The sequence below is a fragment of the Mirounga leonina genome, unplaced genomic scaffold (genome assembly GCF_011800145.1).
Source record: "Mirounga leonina isolate KUSES-001 unplaced genomic scaffold, KU_Mleo_1.0 Mir_179, whole genome shotgun sequence".
NCBI classification, from domain to species: Eukaryota; Metazoa; Chordata; class Mammalia; order Carnivora; family Phocidae; genus Mirounga; species Mirounga leonina.
Window position 1 is genome coordinate 4,592,606 of NW_023270466.1, and position 19,191 is coordinate 4,611,796.

A 19,191-nucleotide genomic window follows, 5' to 3' on the forward strand; every position below is an offset into this window, starting at 1 on the left:
GTGTCATGCTCCACTCTGCATTTTCAGACCTGGTGCACACATTGCAAAAGTTCCGAGCTCCACAGAAATGACATTTTTTTCATCACAGGAAATCAGCTTCCATAATGGCAGAAATCTGAAAAATTTTGACACAGCACTGTTAGACATTTCCTTTTAATTTTCTGAATTAAAATCTAAATTACAGCACTTAGGGAAAGTAGAGCATATATATCCCAACAAAGTGTGTTAAGCGTGTGCGTGTACTTGTAAACACACCACTCCTTTCTTATTACATGAGACTGAGCAGAGATCTCGCCCATAGAAGTCAAGTACCTAAAGTTCAGACTCTTTCCCAGAAAAGCATTCTGTTCCTCCCTCACATTCTCTGACCCTGCGTGACTCAGTCTCCCCAGATGCACAGTCATCCAGTCTCTCAGTTTGTCCTCTCCCCAACTTCTACCCTTGGGAGCTGTTGGTCACTTGGAAGCTGTGCCTTTGGCTACTGTCCAGGAAACAATCATTTCCTAAAGAGTAGTTGTGGCCCCAAAGAGTTCATGGAAGCCTCCCAAAATATGTTCCTCTCTTTCCAGGTCCAGCTTTTGTCTGGGAGACCTAAAATACATGCAAATGTAAAATTCCTTCCCACTTTGACATGGGCAAATGAATGGTTTATTGAAATTAGAGACATTATCTTAATGCCTGTGGGAGCAAGATAAAACCTCTCTCTAGCTATGGCCTGGGTCTTTGGCTTCCCATTGAGTTTGAAATAGGAAAAATTCCCAGCTCACAAAGGGGATTCTTTCTTCTCTGATCTGCACTACCTGCCTCTTGTGTGGAGAAATTCAATACGACCATGAAGAGGCAAGGACTCGAGCAAACCATTGTCACTGATGGGGAGTTTGGACTAAGCCCAAGGCAGATGGATCCTCTTTGTTCAGGTGATGTGCTGAGCCGGGGTACAGGTCTTACTAAAATGTCAAGATTGCTCCCCAAAATAATGTCACTTAATCTTAAGGGGAGTACCATTGACTTGTCTTTGATGGCAGAATTCTTGACCCCTATCAAGTACACACACACACACACACACACACTCACATATACATGCTCACACACACATGCACAAAGAGAGGGACAGGGAGACAGTGATCTTTTTAAGCCTGGAATTCTTTGGGTTTGGTTTCAAGCTAGAAGAAAAATCGTTGTTAGGGAGAAAGCTTGTAGATAAATCATCAAACTGTTTGGAAATTTCAGCACTTTGAAAAATGAGACAGTGTGGAGGAGATTTTTTTTCTTTGCTGTGTTTCAGGGTTTTTTAAAATTATTTTTTCCTCATCCATAACTCAAGAGAGATTGCCCTTTACAAGGTCAAACTTTTTATGCATTTAGTTTTCATGTCAGATTGTTAAGGAAAAATATAAAATTCTGTATTTGGTGTATGTCCCATATTTTAAAGAAACACAGATCGAATCCCATATGCTTTTGAAACTGACCTTGCTAAAAAAGAAAATGAGTTATCATGACTTAGGTCATAAGGCCTCAGGTTGGGAAAAAAGATTTCCCTTGTGAACATGAAGTTTATTACTGACCAAAGATCCCCACATAAGTGGTTTAAAACTTTCCCACTGTTGCTGAAATAGTAAGTCGTGCAAAGATGCACAGAAGACTGGATATTTGTTTTTTATCCTAAAATATGTTCTCTTTGCTACTTTTGACCTTAAATGGGGTTTCTGCCCTCTCTGATTCTTTGTTTCTCTTGTGTTCACTGCAGCAATATGCTGGATGGCTCAGATGTGACTGTCACACTGTTTCAAACATCTGTGTTCCTGAATAGTTATTGCACTGAGCGTTCACTCACTCCGTCCCCTTTCTTCCAATACCCCAGTGTCTTAAATACACATTTCTTAAAATACACTTTTGGTCCAAAGACCTAGAAAGTGATGAGAAATGCATGAAGAGAGGCGATCACTTACCTAATAGGTCATTTGATTATTCCATCGCAAGGCTATGTGGAAAATATTTTTTTAATTTAATTTAATTTTATTGTGTTATGTTAGTCACCATACAATACATCATTAGTTTTTGATGTAGTGATCCATGATTCATTGTTTTCGTATAACACCCAGTGCTCCATGCAGTATGTACCCTCCTTAATACCCATCACCAGGCTATCTTTTACTTGCCACTCAGTCCCTTACATCATGGAGTCAACTCTCAATGATTCTAGAGAGTTCTATGAAGAAAGGGGATATTGTAAAAAGGGAGGCAGAAAACAAGATGTGATTGAGTTTCAAGGTTGGCAGTGTTGACAGAATCAGCCAGCCCAATCCCTGCGTCCAAAATTTCCATTTATCTACAACCTTCTTGGCTTTGCCTGGATGCTGACATTTAAGCTCAGAGGATTCTCTGCCTTTACCTGGCATTGCCAGGTGGTTCAGACTGCAACAAAATGGACGGATCGTTTTTCTTAGAGTCTACCTAGTTAATGATATGACCTCAGATTCATAGAGAGCATGTTTAACCCCATCAGACATTACAAGTTTACATGCTGGTGAGATTATTGTCAGTTCTGTCCCTGGGGCCTTAGGCTAGACATGGACAGAGTAGCTCATATCTGTTCATTGATCTAGTTCGTCACCTAGGTAAGTGCTTGACACATATTCAGTAAACACCCGTGGAAAGGGTCCCTGGAGCTGCCTCTGCTCACTTTAGAGGGATGCAGCTGTTAGGGGATGGCTGTTTGTTTTCTGTGTATTTTTCCCTCCCCTTGGTCTAACATCAAAGGGGCCTCTGATAGCTCTTCTGTGACCTGGTTTAGGGTCCCCTCTCCACCTGGTTGGTTACTTTCTGGTGACTGCTCTCTTTCTTCTTTCTTTTTCTATTTTTTTTTTTTTACCTCCCCCTCCTCTTTCCCTTCCCTTCCCACTTCTCCTCATCTTCTTTGTTCTTCTGTAAAAAAGAAGTCAATAGATAGATGACAGATAGATGGATAGATCATTATTCACAATAAGCTTTGCACTGACCTAGCCAATGGGAGCACTAGACACAATGTGATTTATCAAATGTAATCCTGGCTCTTCATCTGCATCACAGAAGGATCTCCCACTGCCAGGTTTCATGTAGGCTCTGTTTATGCAAAGTAAAGATACCTAATGATACAAGATGCCTTTGATTAGAGCAGATTAAACAATCTGAAAAAGTAAGGCTAAAAATCTAGCTTGAAACGACGTTAGCTCAGATCTGGGGCCACACACTTAATTGCTTGAAAGGGCTGGGCAGCTGCCCAGACAAGAGGAGCCAGGTGGGTGGAGGTACAGCTGAAATGAAGACCCTTGGCCCCACACCAGCAGGGCAGCCACCATTCATCAACTGATGTGGGACAGGAGCATGGGCCCTCGTGCTAAACTTTCTTGATTTTAAAGAAGAAATCCAAGTGTTTATATGAAGTTGCCCCAGCTCTCTGATGTTGGCAATTAATGCACCTAAAAAATTAATAATAAATCTGACTTGTTTTTGGATTCAGCCTGCAGCCTGATGATTTGTTACCTTTGGCTTAGGTTGCCTCTACTTATAAGTAGTTGTGAACATTATACTTCTTTACTTTAATTGTAAACTTTTATCAAACATTATATCAGTTAGCATGAAGTTCAGCTACTAGTAATATAAACCTAAAATAACAATGGCTTAAAATGATACAGGCTTAAAAATTATAAAGGTGTGTTTTTGTCTCACATTAAAAAAGTCCAGGGGGACAGGCACCTGGGTGGCTCAGTCAGCTAAGAGTCTGACAATTGGTTTTGGCTCAGGTCATGATCTCAAGGTTCTGGGATCAAGCCCCACGTCAGGCTTCACGCTCAGTGGGGCATCTGATCGAGGATTTCTCTCCCTCTCCCTTTGCCCCTCCCCCCACTCACATGCGTGCTCTCTCTCTCGCAAATAAATCTTAAAAAAATAAAAAAGTCCAAGGATAGACAGCCCAGCAATACAATGATGTCTACATGATTGTCCTATCCTTCTGCACTCTTCCTCTGTTTCTGCTCGCTACCCTTAGCACATGCCTTATACCTTCAAGGTTGACTCATGGTCACAAGTAGGCTGCTGGAGCTTCAACCATCACATCAAATTCTGACCAGAAAGACAAAGGAAAGAAAGAGTAGAAGAGAGACACTTGCTTCCCAGTTGAGTAAGCCCCATTTAAAAAAGAATTTTTCTGGATGTCCTATCCAAAAATATCCACTTGCACATTGACCACTTTTATGTGGAAGGGAGGATGGGAAACAGTTTTTTTTTTATTTTTATTGTTATGTTAATCACCATACATTACATCATTAGTTTTTGATGTAGTGTTCCATGATTCATTGTTTGTGTATAACACCCAGTTTTTTAACTAAGCATAATGATATTCCCAACATGAATCTGTTGTTGAGGAGGGGGAAATTAGACAGGCAATCAGCATTCCTCAAGAAACAAGTCCAGTGTAAGAGAAATCATGCCATATTGTAGTTATGTATATACATCTAAATATTACACTGATGATATAAACAAAGATCTATAGGAATACAAGGAGGGAAAAATGAACTTGCTTGGAGGTGGCATCCAGCAAGTTTAACTCTTAAAAAATAACACTGTAGCTAGAGAGAAGTCATCCCAATCAGTAACTTAGCCATGGACCTCATTTCTTGTTGCTCCTTAGAAAGATATCTTGAGGGGCTTAGGAAGGAACATTAAAACTTTCCTGATGAAAAAGAAGTGAAAGTATTTCAAACAGAAAGAATGAGTAAAGTGGGAGCCATGCTTTTAGTTCTGTTAGTATTTGCTTTATATATTTAAGTGGCCTGATGTTAGGTGTATAAATACTTGTGGTAACCAGAAACAAGAGGTGGTTTTGGGAGAAATGGATGAAGGTGGCCAAAAGGAACAAACCTCAAGTGATAAGATAAATAAATAGTGGGGATATAATGAGCAATATGATGACCATGGCTAACATGCTGTATGGTATATTTGAAAGTTATCAAGAGAGAACATCCTAAGAGTTCTCATCACAAGGAAAACACAAATTTTTTATAACTATATGAGGTGATGGTTGTTAACCAAACTTACTGTGGTAATCATTTTGCAATATACGTATGTTAAGTCATCATGTTATACACCTTAAACTTGTACAGTGTTGTATGTCAATTATATCTCAGTAAAACTGGAGAAAAGATGTGAACATCTCATGTTCATGGACAAGGAGCCTACGTAAGGTAGAATGGGTGCCAGTTCTACACACACCATAATTTCCAGAATACGAGGATTTTTAAAAACAGTCTTGATGCAGAAAGAAAAATAACTATTTGTGGATGTCTAGGGTGATGACTGAACTTTCCCATGTAGGGACTCATGTCTAAGTCATTTCTGTGTCATGAATACTTGGCAAAGAATAAAAGCTCATTCAATGTTTGATGATGGAATGTTTTACCTACTTGGGGGCAAAGATGGTCTTCTCTATTTGTAATGAAGGAGATTTGTGAATTCCAGAAGATGCTAGTAGCTATCTTGTGATCGCGAAGGGCATTTTAAGGAGAAGCCAAAATCCAGAGTAAGGCAGAACAAAGTAAAAAATGAAACAATCTTCGGCCACATTACTAAGTGGCAGAATTGAGATTATCCTAAAGTCAGATGTATCTGTAGCCTGTAAATTGCCTTCATCATTTTCTTGTCTTTCACTCTTATTATTTCATATCTTAAACCTGTAGAAAAAAGTATAAAATTATATAACAAGTATCAGTATATCTGCAATCCAACATCTTAAAAAAAACATATTTTTTAAGATACCAAATGCTGTTGAAGTTCATTTGCAGCACCATGCGGTCCAATGTCCTCAACTGCCACACAGATAAGTATTTGTTATTTCATGTTGTGGTATGGCAAGGCCAAGTTTCTGTAACAAAGAGACAAAAAGCTTCAGTGGTTTCAAGAATACACAGCTTTATTTCTTTGTCACTTACCCCAATACGAGCAGCCCAGGTAGGAGGGGTAGTGCTATTCCACAAGGTCCTTCAGCCTACTTCCCTCCTTCCTGTAACTTTTTCATCCCCAGGACTGTCCCCACATGCATGCTTGGATCTATATCATGCCACTTCCAAGTGCCAGCTAGTGGAGAGGGAAACTAAGTTTGGAAGGGATGCGCTCATGTCTTCAGATGCAGACCCCAATGTAGTACACAAGCTTTCTTCTTACGTTCCACTGGAGAGAACTTAGTCACACGACTACACAGCATGTCACAGGAAGTGGGGAACTACAGGCTGGCTAGACTGCCACATGCCTACCTCAGATTCTCCAACAATGGAATAAAGGAGAATGGATTTTGTAGAAAACTGGCAGCCTACTATAGGCCATGCTACAATACTATTACCACCCACATATGCATACCTAACACTATAAAGAAAAATGGCAAATTAGCATAAACCACCCAACCCTGAACATGCCAAAAAAGTAACAGTGAATGCAGGCAAGCTGTCTCCTCAAACTAGCTGGTAAACTTCTAAAATCTCATTATTAAATATGATGCTTACTATCAGGGCTTAATGGACAACATTTGTCAGGTTAAGGAGGTTTCTTTCCAGTCCTACTTTGCTAAGTGTTTTTAGTTTCTTAATTATGAATGTGGGAGGACTTCTACCTTATGCTTTTGGGACATCTATTGAGATGATCATATGATTTTTCTCCTTTAATCTGTTAATGATATATATTGCATTGAGAGATTTTCTTTTTCTTTCTTTTTTTAGAGAAAGAAAGCATGTGTGCCTGAGCAGGGGGTAGGAGAGGGGCAGAGGGAGAGGGAGAGAGAGAATTTTAAGCAGGCTCTAGGGCCAGCACGGAGCCCTATGTGGGGTTCGATCTCACAACCCTGAGATCATGACCTGAGTGGAAATCAAGAGTTGGATGCTTAACTGAGCCACCCAGGCACCCCTAGAGATTTTCTAGTATTGAGCCAAAGTTATAATTACTGGAATAAACCTTACTATGTCAGTATATATTTTTCAATCCCTACTGAATTAAATCTTTTGTATTTTAGTTAGGGTTTTTGCATTTATGAATATAAGTGATATTGGTCTATAATTTTCTTGTACTGTTCTGTCTTGTTTCCATATCGGAGTTCCATTAGCCTGACAGAATTTTGTGGGTAGCTGAACCTTTTGGATCTGAACTCAGAAATGGTTTGTATAAAATGGGGAATATTTGTTTCTTGAAGTTTCCAAAAACTTGTCATTAACATTGGTCTATTGCTTTGGGAGGGTACTATTTTGATTCTTGTTTCAATGTCTTGCATTGAATCAAATAATTTATTTTAAATATTTTTTTAAATGCATTTGTATTTCAGGCTACAAATTTACATCTAGGTATGATTTTTGCTGCATTCTACAAGGCTTGATATATATGACTTGTATTGCCATTCAGTTGTCACTGTGATTTTTCTCATTCACTCATGTGGTACGCTGAGTAATACTCACCCCCTTTCATTTTTTTTATTTTCTTTTTTTTTAAATTTTATTATGTTATGTTAGTCACCATACAATACATCATTGGTTTTTGATGTGGTGACCCACGATCCATTGTTTTCGTATAACACCCAGTGCTCCATGCAGTATGTGCCCTCCTTAATACCCATCACCGGGCTAACCAATCCCCCCTCCCCCCTCCCCTCTAGAACCCTCAGTTTGTTTCTCAGAGTCCATCGTCTCTCATGGTTCATCTCTCCCTCCAATTCCCCCCACCTTTTTCCCCCTCCTTCTCCTAATGTCCTCCATGCTATTCCTTATGTTCCACAAATAAGTGAAACCATATGATAATTGACTTTCTCTGCTTGACTTATTTCACTTAGCATAATCTCCTCCAGTCCCACCTTTCCAAAATATACCCATGTCTTAATCTCTGGAACCTAGGAATATTACTTTATTACATACTTTGTAAATATGACTTACTTAAGGATCTTGATATAGAGAGATTATCTGGATATCTGGGTGGGCCCTAAATGCAATCTCATGTGTCCTTAAAGGATGGGGGTAGAGAGAGATTTCATACCGACAGAGGAGGAAGCATATGATCACAGAGGTAGAAATTAGAGTGATGTAGCCACAAGCCTTGGAACTTCTGGAGCCCCCAGAAACTAGAAGATGCAAGGAACAAATTCTCCCCTAGAGCTTTCAAAAAGAGCATGGCCCTGGAAACACTTTGATTTCAGTCTATACCACTGATTTCAGACTTCTGGTCTCCAGAACCGTGAGAAAATATATTTCTATATATTTCTATAGGGTTAAGCCACCAAGTTTGTGGTAATTTGTTATAACAGTCATAGGAAATTAATATAGCATGAATTATTTGGAAGTACATTTCTAAGTTTCCCAATATATGTTTGTCCATTTTTATTCTCTTTTTTTGTTGATTTCTATTTTAATTGCTTTTCATTGTAAACCATTATTGATATGATACTAGTTATTTGAAATCTGTAGATAATACTTTTGTGACCTATAAATAGTAAATTTTTATAAATACCCTATGTGTACTTGGAAATAATATATATTATGCATTTGGGAGTTATAGGATTGTCTTTATATTAATTAGAAAAAAGTTTCATTTTCTCTTCCTATTTTCTTTCTTTTTTTTTTCTATTTTTAATTTTTTTTTAATTTTATTATGTTATGTTAGTCACCATAAAATACATCATTGGTTTTTGATGTGGTGATCCACGATCAATTGTTTTCGTATTACACCCAGTGCTCCATGCAGTATGTGCCCTCCTTAATACCCATCACCAGGCTAAGCAATCCCCCCTCCCCCCCCAAAACACTGTTTGTTTCTCAGAGTCCATAGTCTCTCATGGTTCATCTCTCCCTCCAATTCCCCCCCCCATTTTCCCTTCCTTCTCCTAATGTCCTCCATGCTATTCCTTATGTTCCACAAATAAGTGAAACCATGTGATAATTGACTTTCTCTGCTTGACTTATTTCACTTAGCATAATCTCCTCCAGTCCCATCCATGTTGATGTAAAAGTTGGGTATTCATCCTTTCTGATGGGTGAGTAATATTCCATTGTATATATGGACCACATCTTCTTTATCCATTCATCTATTGAAGGGCATCTCGGCTCTTTCCACAGTTTGGCTATTGCGGACATTGCTGCTATGAACACTGGGGTGCATATGGCCCTTCTTTTCACTACATCTGTCTCTCTGGGGTAAATACCCAGCAGTGCAATTGCTGGGTCATAGGGTAGCTCTATTTTTAATTTTTTGAGGCACCTCCACACTGTTTTCCAAAGTGGCTGTACCAACTTGCATTCCCACCAACAGTAAGAGGGTTCCCCTTTCTCCACAACCTCTCCAACATTTGTTGTTTCTTTCCCTGTCCATTTTTGCCATTCTAACTGGTGTAAGGTGGTATCTCATTGTGGTTTTGATTTGGATTTCCCTGATGGCTAATGATGATGAACATTTTTTCATGTGTCTGTTAGCCATTTGTATGTCCTCTTCAGAGAAGTGTCTTTTCATATCTTCTGCCCACTTTTTGACTTGATTATTTGTTTTTTGGGTGTTGAGTTTGAGAAGTTCTTTATAGATCTTGGATACCAGCCCTTTATCTATAGTGTCATTTGCAAATATCTTCTCCCATTCTGTGGGTTGCCTCTTTGTTTTGTTGACTGTTTCCTTTGCTGTGCAGAAGCTTTTTATCTTGATGAAGTCCCAAAAGTTCATTTTTGCTTTTGTTTCACTAGCTTTTGGAGATGTATCTTGAAAGAAGTTGCTGTGGCCGATGTCAAAGAGGTTACTGCCTATGTTCTCCTCTAGGATTTGGATGGATTCCTGTCTCACATTGAGGTCTTTCATCCACTTTGAGTTTATCTTTGTGAATGGTGTTAGAGAATGGTCGAGTTTCATTCTTCTGCATGTGGCTGTCCAATTTTCCCAGCACCATTTATTGAAGAGACTGTCTTTTTTCCATTGCATGTTTTTTCCTGATTTGTCAAAGATTATTTGACCATAGAGTTGAGGGTCCATATCTGGGTTCTCTATTCTGTTCCATTGGTCTATATGTCTGTTTTTGTGCCAGTACCATGCTGTCTTGGTGATCACAGCTTTGTAACATGGCTTGAAATCAGGCAACGTGATGCCCCCAGCTTTGTTTTTCTTTTTCAACATTTCCTTGGTGATTCAGGGTCATTTCTGATTCCATACAAATTTTAGGATTGTTTGTTCCAGCACTTTGAAAAATGTCATTGGAATTTTGATCAGGATGGCATTGAAGGTATAGATTGCTCTGGGTAGCATAGACATTTTAACAATGTTTATTCTTCCGATCCATGAGCATGGAATATTTTTCCATCTTTTTGTGTCTTCTTCAATTTCTTTCATGAGTGTTTTGTAGTTCCTAGAGTATAGATCTTTTACCTCTTTGGTTTATTCTGAGGTATCTAATGGTTTTTGGTGCTATTGTAAATGGAATCGTTTCTCTAATTTCTCTTTCTACAGTTGCATTGTTAGTGTATAAGAAAGCAACTGATTTCTGTGCATTGATTTTGTATCCTGCCACATTACTGAATTGCTGGATGAGTTCTAGTAATTTGGGGGTGGAGTCTTTTGGGTTTTCCACATAAAGTATCATGTCGTCTGCGAAAAGAGAGAGTTTGACTTCTTTGCCAATTTGAATACCTTTTATTTCTTTTTGTTGTCTGATTGCTGTTGCTAGGAATTCTAGTACTATGTTGAACAATAGTGTCAAGAATGGGCATCCTTGTCATGTTCCTGATCTTAAGGGAAAGGCTCTCAGCTTTTCCCCATGGAGGATGATATTCGCTGTGGGTTTTTCATAGATGGATTTTATGAACTTGAGGAATGTTCCCTCTATCCCTATACTCTGGAGAGTTTTAATCAGGAAAGGATGTTGTATTTTGTCAAATGCTTTTTCTGCAGCAATTGAGAGGACCATATGGTTCTTCTCTATCCTCTTACTAATGTGTTCTATCACATTGATTGATTTGCGAATGTTGAACCACCCTTGCATCCTGGGGATAAATCCCACTTGGTCATGGTGGATGATCCTTTTAATGTATTGTTGGATCCTATTAGCTAGGATTTTGTTGAGGATTTTGGAATCCATATTCATCAGGGATATCAGTCTGAAATTCTCCTTTTTGATGGGGTCTTTGCCTGGTTTGGGGATTAAGGTAATGCTGGCCTCATAGAATGAGTTTGGAAGTTTTCCTTCTGTTTCTATTTTTTGAAACAGCTTCAGTAGAATAGGTATTATTTCTTCTTTGAATGTTTGGTAGAATTCCCCAGGGAATCCATCAGGCCCTGGACTCTTGTTTTTTGGGAGGTTTTTGATCACTGCTTCAATCTTGTTCCTGGTTATTGGCCTATTCAGGTTGTCAATTTCTTCCTGTTTCAGTCTTGGCAGCTTATAGGTTTACAGGAAGGTCTTCATTTCATCTAGATTGCTCAGTTTATTGGCATATAGTTGTTGATAATAATTTCTAATAATTGTTTCGATTTCCTTGGTGTTAGTCGTGATCTCTTCCCTTTCATTAATAATTTTATTAATTTGGGTCCTTTCTCTTTTCTTTTGGATAAGTCTGGCCAGTGGTTTATCGATCTTATTAATTCTTTCAAAGAACCCACTTCTAGTTTCGTTGATCTGATCTACTGTGTTTCTGGTTTCTAATTAATTGATTTCTGCTCTAATTTTAATTATTTCTCTTCTAATGCGTGGCTTAGGCATCATTTGTTGCTTTTTCTCTAGTTCTTTAAGATGTAGAGTTAGTTGGTGAATTCGGGATTTCTCTATTTTTTTTTAGTGAGGCTTGGATGGCTATCTATTTCCCCCTTAGGACTGCCTTTGCAGTATCCCATAGGTTTTGGACCGATGTGTTTTTGTTCTCATTGATTTCCATGAATTGTTTAAGTTCTTCTTTGATTTTCTGGTTGACCCAAACATTCTTGAGCAGAGTGGTCTTTAGCTTCCAAGTGTTTGATTTTCTGCCAAATTTTTTCTTGTGATTGAGTTCCAGTTTTAGAGCATTGTGGTCTGAGAATATGCAGGGAATAATCTCAATCTTTGGGTATCGGTTGAGACCTGATTTGTGACCCAGTATATGGTCTATTCTGGAGAAAGTTCATGTGCGCTCGAGAAGAATGAGTATTCTGTTTTTTAGGGTGAAATGTTCTGTAAATATCTATGAGGTCCATCTAGTCCAATGTATCATTCAAAGCTCTTGTTTCCTTGTTGATTATCTGCTTAGATGATCTGTCCATTGCTGAGAGTGGAGTATTGAGGTCTCCTACAATTAACGTATTGTTAACAATGTGACTCTTTATTTTGGTTAACAGTTGGCTTATGTATATGGCTGCTCCCATGTTAGGGGAATAGATATTTACAATTGTTAGATCTTCTTGTTGGATAGACCTTTTAAGAATGACACAGCGTCCTTCTGTGTCTCTTATTACAGACTTTAGTTTAAAATCTAATTTGCCTGATATAAGAATTGCTACCCCAGCTTTCTTTTGAGGTCTGCTGGCATGGAAGATGGATCTCCATCCTTTCACTTTCAGTCTGGATGTATCTTTAGGTTCAAAATGAGTCTCTTGTAGACAGCATATGTATGGGTCCTGTCTTTTTATCCAATCTGCAACCCTGTGCTGTTTTATGGGAGCGTTTAGGCCATTCACATTGAGAGTGATTATTGAAAGATATGAATTAATTGTCATCGTGTTGCCTGTGAAGACATTGCTTTTATAGATTGTCCATGTAAATTTCTGTTGTATATCACTCTTGGGGTCTTTCTCCTTTTATAGAACCCCCCTTAGTATTTCTTGCAAGGCTGGCTTAGTGGTCACATATTCTTTCAGTTTCTACCGGTCGTGGAAGCTCTGCATCTCTCCATCCATTCTAAATGAAAGCCTTGCCGGATAAAGTATTCTTGGCTGCATGTTCTTCTCATTTAGTACCCTGAATATGTCTTGCCAGGCCTTTCTGGCTTGCCAGGTCTCTGTGGATAGGTCTGATGTTATTCTGATGTTCCTCCCTCTGTACGTAAGGAATCTCTTCCCCCTAACTGCCCTTAAGATGGTTTCCTTGGTTCTAAGATTTGCAAGTTTTACTATTACATGCCGGGGTGTTGGCCTGTTTTCCTTGATCTTAGGAGGGGTCCTCTCTGCCTCTAGGACTCGAATGTTTGTTTCATTCCCGAGATTAGGGAAGTTCTCAGCTATGATTTGCTCAAATACATCTTTTTTTTTATACAGATTTTATTTATTCATCTGAGACACAGAGATACAGAGAGAGAGAGAGAGCATGAGCAGTGGGAGAGGCAGAGGGAGAGGGAGAAGCAGACTCCCGGCTGAGCCAGGAGCCCGATGTGGAGCTCGATCCCAGGACTCTGGAATCATGACCTGAGCTGAAGGCAGACGCTTAACCATCTGAGCCACCCAGGCACCCCTCAAATACATCTTCTAGTCCTCTCTCTCTCTCCACTCCCTCCAGGATTCCAATTATTCTGACATTGGAATGCTTCATGGTGTCACTTATTTCTCTGATTCTATTTTCATGGATTCTGAGTTATTTTTCCCTGGCCTCCTCTTTTCCCTTTTTATCTATTATATTGTCTTCCAGGTCGCTTATTCTCTCTTCTGCCTCATTTACCCTAGCTGTTAGATTATCTAGATTGGATTGGATCTCATTGATAGCATTTTTAAGTTCTGCCAATTCACGTTTCATTTCTGCCCTTAGAGACTCTATGTTGCCATTAATTGATTTCTCCATTCTAGCCATTGTCTTCACAATTGCTAGCCTGAATTCCATCTCTGACATCTTGGTTATATCTGCATCCATTTGTAAATCTGCAGCATAAGTCATAATCTCTGAGTCTTTTCTAGTTTGGGGGCTCCTCCTCCTAGTCATTCTGTTGATGGGTGTTTGAGGGAATGTATAGAGTCCAAATTATTGACCAGAACCCAAGCAAGATGCACCTATTTTCTTGGGACCTTAGGGTTGCTGGCCTCTTGTTTTCCCAGCCTGTCTCCTGGGGGAGGGGCCTGCTGCACTGTTACTCCAGCAACCCTGTTTGGGCGGAGTTGCCCTGCCCCCTGTGGCGGGGGATGGGCTCAGTGGGAATCAGTTTTGGAGGCTTTTGTTCTCTGGCGTCTTTCCACATCTCTTCCATGAGTCCGAGCAGAAGAGACCATTTCCAACCCTCAGCCTCAGAGCAGAGACCGCAGTCTGTTCTTCAGTAAGCTCTCCAGACCACACCGTCTCCGTTTCTGTCCGTGCTGCTATAAACTGCAGCGCCCTGGGTTGTGCGCCCCCTCTGCAGCGCCCCCAGTCCTGCCTCCAGGTTGGGGCATGTCTCTGCCCTTTGTGCTTCTAAAACCACCAGCCACTCCCAGTTCACATGCGCGGGCAATCCTGCCACTCCGGGTTTCCACCCCGGGGGCTGCAGTTCGCAGGAGCAACCCCGCTGCTCCGGGTTTCCACTGGGTGGCTGCCCTAAAGTCCTTTCCCCGCCACTACCAGTCTGCAAGTCTGTGCCCGTCCCCAGCATGCAAGGCTGTCACTCACCGGTGGTGTAGGTTCCCATGGCCAGGCACCCTCCCACTGCCATTTATCCTCTGATATCTGCCCGCAGAATCACGGCTCCCCACTTCGTACCTCAAAACCAACTGCCTGCGATATTCTGTTTGTAGAGATCCAGATCTTCTTACATCTCAGGCTGGTTTCGTGGGTGCTCAGAGTGGTCTGGTAGATAGCCAGCTCAATTTCGGGGACCAGTTGAAATAGGGTCCCCTCCCCCCTCCTATTTTCTTTATTCTTACTGATTGGAGGTCAACTCAACCAATCATTTCTGATATTTTAAAATATCTCAGGATTTTTCAAATTTAATCAATTTTCCTTATAATTCTATCAATTTTTGCTTTTTGTATTTTGAGGCTATATTGGCTAGAGGAAGGCAATGCTGCCTTCCTCAGGATCTGGGACACTTTGTATTATTTTTCCATTGTGATCCTTAGATATATTTTTATATGAGTTTTGAACCTCAGCTATGTCGTCTTCTTATCCATTATTGTGCTATGCATTTGGAGGAGTGCCAGGAGCCATCTAGCCTGGAAGTGCCCCTGTATTGTTTAAACTAAGTTGAGTAGAGTGTTCTGTTATTTGCTACTAAGTGACATAATATTATTCTCTCCATTTTACAGACTACTAAACTGGGGCCAAGAAGCTAAATGACTATCCCAAGGCCCCCATAGCTCATAAACCACAGATCCAGAAATTCGATTTAAGTCTACTGGCTACAAAATCTAGGGTCTTTTTCTTTTACTATGTTGCTCCCAAAAGAACATTTCTAGACTCTTTAAAAGAATCTTTGTCCTACCCTTTACCAGCCCCTCTACCTCCTCCCCTCTCTACACCCATGGTTCTAACTTGCTTCTCTGATGGCAATACCAAAGCCAGATTGAACTGAAATTGTCAGCTCTGAGTTTACTGATAATTCTTACCTTGCTGGCTTTGTTGGGAACATATGCTTCCTGTGTGCCTGCCATGGAGAGGACGTGGGCTTGCTGTGATTCACGGTTCCTCCGCACCAACTAACCACCCGTAAAACAGACTCCAGTAAGCAGAGCAGGTCCCTTTAAAACTGGCTCCTCTGCAATGTCTGAATCTCCTCTTGCAAATGTGACCATATATCCTTCATCATGAGGAATAATTAATATTCTCTTCTGCTTTATTCTCCATCACTACTATCCACTCACCTTCAACATTAGCCAATTACAGTCATTGCAAAGGAATACATTTTCTTTTTTTTCTTTTTAAGATTTTATTTACTTATTTTGAGAGGGGAGGGAGGAGCAGAGGGAGAGAGAGAATCTCAAGCAGACTCCATATTGAGCACAGAGCCCAACACAGGCTCCACCTCACAATCCTGAGATCATGACCTGAGCCAAAATCAAGAGTTGGATGCTTAACTGACTGAGCCACCAGGTGTCCCAGGAATACATTTTCATTTATCAATTCTTCTGTTTAATGTAACTATCCCCAAATTTGGACCAGACATGGACCAGACCATGTTCTGCCTGAAAGCAGACTTTTCCTTCTTTTTTTCTCTTTTTCTCTCCCACTGAGTAGATAAGAAACTGCTGTGTATTTTTCCCTTCTCTGTTGGTAGGATAGTATTTATTGCATCATCCAAATGAACAGGACAGGAAGTATTTCATACCTTAAGTAACAATTCCATTTTCATAGCATGCAGTCTGAAGATATGAATACAAATGAAGTTAAAATTAAATCACCTCCAAGAATGTTATTTCCAGTATGTATAAGTAGTTCTTCCAAGAATGAACTCTCTCCTGAGTTAAAATTTTTAAAGGCATAGTAACAAACATCAAATCAGACTAATGACAATTGTCTCCAAAGTATAGAATTAAGGGAGTGTATGGTGATACCATAATGAATAAATAAGATTAATGCAAGTTTGTGAATGAAATGATGTATCATAGCAATTTAATAATGAAGATGTTTTCTCAAAAAGTCTTTCAGGGAGCACTTGTTTCATGGGATGTTCTCTGAACTAATGGGCCCAGGAGCAAATCTGACACCCCTCAAACACAGCTTCAGATTCACGGGGTCTTGGGTGTCTCCCAATCCAGTGACTGTGGTATGACCACTTCTGGGTAGGCTCTAACCTGCTTCTTGTGGGTGCTCACAAAGGCAGATGAAGACCTGCTAGGTGCATAGAGCTAGGTACAGAGCCTGCATGGGTGGGGAAAGTGAACTAATTATGGAGGGACCCAGTGGATAACTCCTGTCTCTTTCCTTCCCCGAGTAGAGAGCCCCCAGACACATTTCATCCAGCTCTTTGAGCTGTTCCATGTGATCAGGCTGCCAACAGCCTGGGAAGCAGCCAGACTCTGGGCTAGCTCTCCTTCAGTCTGTGATGGGCCCCACCCTTCTCTCTGGTTCCCTGGATAATAGTCCTCGGTGGAAAGCTTGCACTAAAGACTTGTCTTAAGTCCTGCTTTCTGGGAAACCCAAACAAAACATAATTATTCAAAAACATACTCACCTGGGAAATGCCATGCACTGAATCCCATTTCTGAAAAGCCATGATGCCCATCAGCTTCTTAAAGGTTCTAAGGAGTCCTACACCTAAGCAAACAAGGAAACAAAACAAAATTTAAAAACCTGCTTACTGCTTAAGTTTGTTACATCAAATTAGCAAATTGCCAAAATCATCCCACCATGATATTCATTTGGAAAATAGCTCCTCAAAACTGGGTGCAAGACCCACACCCTGGGAAATGCAAATATGGAATTTACTATATATACACTGAAGATTTGGGGTGTTTCTGAGAGTTTATGTACATGAATGCTAGAGTGTGTCAAATGGTGGCCCCAAGAAGATATTTCTAAGTCCTACCCCTGGAACCTGTGAATGTGACCTAATTTGGAAAAAAATGTAATTAAATTAAGCATCCTGAGATGAGAAAAATCATCTTAGATTAGCTGGGTTAGCCCAAATCTAATGACGAGTGTTCTTGTAAGACAAGAAAAGAAGTCACAGGCACAGAGAAGACCAGGTGACCACAGAAGCAGAGATCGGATTTATGCAGCCACAAGCCAAGGAACACCTAGAACCACCAGAAGCTGGAAGGCGCAAGGAAGGATCCCTTCCAGAGTTTTTGAAGGGAGTGTGACCCTGCCAACACCTTGACTTTGGATATCTGACCTTCCAGACAGTGAAAGAATAAATGCTTATTGTTTCAAGCCACGCAGTATGTGGTAATTTGTTATGACACCCATAAGAAAGTCATACAGGTGCCATCATGCCTCATGGAAAAGACACATGGAAGGGAAACTCCTTGTTGCCTGGACCTCTAAATTTGGGGTTGACTAAGTACCAGGCTGTTCTCCCCGGGAGCTGGCTCCTATATACAGGGATTCTGGAGACCATGTTCTGCCTGAAAGCAGAACAGGAAACCCGAGATGGGGCAGCTCCGAGCGCCTCAGCGCCAGGGACTTGGCTCTGTCTGACAGCCCTCAAGCATACACACACTGGTTCAACGTCCTGGCTCTTGGTTTGCCTCACTTGTAAAGATATTGAGCGGTTATTTGTTCCCTTCCAACTCCGGAAGTGCTGGGATCGCCCGCAGGAGTCCTTAAACAACAGGCTGTCCCAATGTCTTTTCAGTGGTTAACAGAGGAAGAAAAGGAAAGAGAGAAGAGGTGAAGAGGAGGGGAGGGGAAAAGAGTTTGTTCAAATGATGAGGAACACACTTAATACATAAAAATGGATTCACACTTGGGCTCATCCAAGTACAAATGTCTAGGCAAGGCCATCTTTATTTCTTTTACACCTTGATTGAGTTGAACCTGGTGGGGGGTGGGGGGTTGGCAAGATGGGCTGCAGGTGCTTTTTAGAATCTGGGTAACAATGACTGAGTTGTCCTCAGTATACACTATTCGGATCTTGCCCATTGATTGCCTTCCAAAGTTTCACTTTCTTGACCTATTTCAGAAGGAAAATAGACAGCAGTCTCTACTGCAAACCCCTTTGTAAATACAGATTTCTAAGCTTCAGCAAAGCTGTGACTTCTGTCATCTCATTGGTCTTCTCTGGCTGGGCCTTGGGGAGGTGGGACAGCTCAAACTGCAGTGAGGGACCCACTCCCCATCGACCTTCTTTTGGAAGTTCCAGTGTTTCTTTGCCGTGTTGCCTTTCAAACCTGTGACCCATGACTGCTTCAGGAAAGCCAAAGTGAATTTATTTTCATAAGTTGAATCATATTGTAAAAATTCACTTGGGTACTTCTCTATTTAAAAGTTGCATGACAAATCAGCAGGTAGTTGTCTACTTTTGAAAAGCAGTTTCTCTGGGAGCCCTTTCTGTCTTAGAGTGAGTTTCCATGTAGCGGGGTGCACCTGCATGCCCTGCAAACCTTTGTGGTCTACTTTGAGGCTCCCTGTTGTCGGTGTGCCTCAGTCAACCTGTCAGGGGTGCTCTACAGAGTTCTGCACGATGGCCTCCAGGCTGTAGGAAGCAGCAAAGAGATTCTTGAAAGAGTGCCAGATGGAAAACACATGACAGTTTTGGATTCCTTCCAGGGCCCAGACAGGAGGCACTGCAGAGAAAGTCATTTTTTAACAGGGACTTGAGAAAAGAAAAAAAAAAAAAAAGAAGTTAC

The 19,191-nt window shown here is 40.7% G+C and overlaps 1 long non-coding RNA gene across 1 annotated transcript; it reads right to left on the reverse strand.

The window, feature by feature from the left end:
* Positions 1-5,627: 5,627 nt before the first annotated feature.
* On the reverse strand, positions 5,628-17,154 carry LOC118023367. The gene is made up of 3 exons (XR_004682784.1): positions 17,073-17,154; positions 5,794-5,899; positions 5,628-5,708 (listed from the first exon to the last, which is right to left on the reverse strand). It is a non-coding gene; the product is annotated as an uncharacterized LOC118023367 (long non-coding RNA).
* Positions 17,155-19,191: the final 2,037 nt, after the last annotated feature.